General features: G+C 40.2%; 1 long non-coding RNA gene across 1 annotated transcript; it reads right to left on the bottom strand.

The window, feature by feature from the left end:
* Nucleotides 1-241: 241 nt before the first annotated feature.
* LOC148030959 (uncharacterized) lies at nt 242-720 on the bottom strand. The gene is made up of 3 exons (XR_015691968.1): nt 678-720; nt 409-499; nt 242-335 (listed from the first exon to the last, which is right to left on the bottom strand). It is a non-coding gene; the product is annotated as an uncharacterized LOC148030959 (long non-coding RNA).
* Between the last annotated feature and the right edge of the window lie 382 nt (nt 721-1,102).

Below are 1,102 nucleotides of genomic sequence, written 5' to 3' on the forward strand. Positions count from 1 at the left end.
TCATCCTTGTACTTCCGAATGTACAGCCATGTGTATCAGTTGAAATCATCTATCCAACCGACACTATATTCTTGCAAATTTCGTTCTGCCATCTATCCAATCGACAATAGATTCTTGGTAATAGAAGGTACACGTAGTACATCATGTAGGCTCTTCTTTCTATCATCATAGCTGTAGCAGTCTACCTTCCTACTGGTTGGCTTCTCCTTTGTAGTTGTCCCCTCTCTTTTAGTTGATGTGCTGGCAATGGTAGTGGCAATGGCAGCTTCTCTCTCTCTCTCCCTCTCTCTCAATCTCCCTTGTGTTGATTTGTCTCCCTTCTTCTCTCTATACATCTCTTCATCAACAAAAATAAAAAGAGAAGTAAATAAAAGAGAAAAACAAAGAGAGAAGATATAATACATTTACCTCAAAGCTTGAAGAAGAATCCTTTCGCGCTTCTCTCCTTCTTCTTCTTCTCCTTCACGGGTTCCCTCATTCTTCTTTGCAGTTGTCCCCTCTATTTATATGGTGGATTGGCGGTGGCAGTGACCTCTCTCTCTCTCTCTCTCTCTCTCAATCTCCCTTGCGCACGTTGATCTCTCTCACTTTTTCTCTCTATACACTCTTCATCAACAAAAAGAAAGAGAGAAGTAAAGAAAAGAGAAAAATAAAGAGAGAATAGATAATGCACTTACCTCAAAGCTTGAAGAAGAATCCCTTCGCGCTACTCTCCTTCTTCTTTGCAGTTGTCCCCTCTCTTTTTGTGGTGGATTGGTGGTGGCAGCGACCTCTCTCTCTCTCTCTCAATCTCCATTGCGCATGTTGATCTCTCTCACTTCTTCTCTCTATACACTCTTCATCAACAAAAAGAAAGAGAGAAGTAAAGAAAAGAGAAAAACAAAGAGAGAAGAGATAATGCACTTACCTCAAAACTTGAAGAACAAAGAGAAAAACAAAGAGAGAATAGATAATGCACTTATCTAAAAGAGAAAAACAAAGAGAGAATAGATAATGCACTTACCTCAAAGCTTGAAGAAGAATCCCTTCGCGCTACTCTCCTTCTTCTTCTTCTCCTTCACAGGTTCCCTCCTTCTTCTTTGCAGTTGTCCCATCTCTTTTT

Source organism: Lygodium microphyllum, chromosome 9 (genome assembly GCF_053477565.2).
Source record: "Lygodium microphyllum isolate KBCC chromosome 9, Lygodium_microphyllum_v1.1.10, whole genome shotgun sequence".
In the NCBI taxonomy this organism is placed as follows: domain Eukaryota; kingdom Viridiplantae; phylum Streptophyta; class Polypodiopsida; order Schizaeales; family Lygodiaceae; genus Lygodium; species Lygodium microphyllum.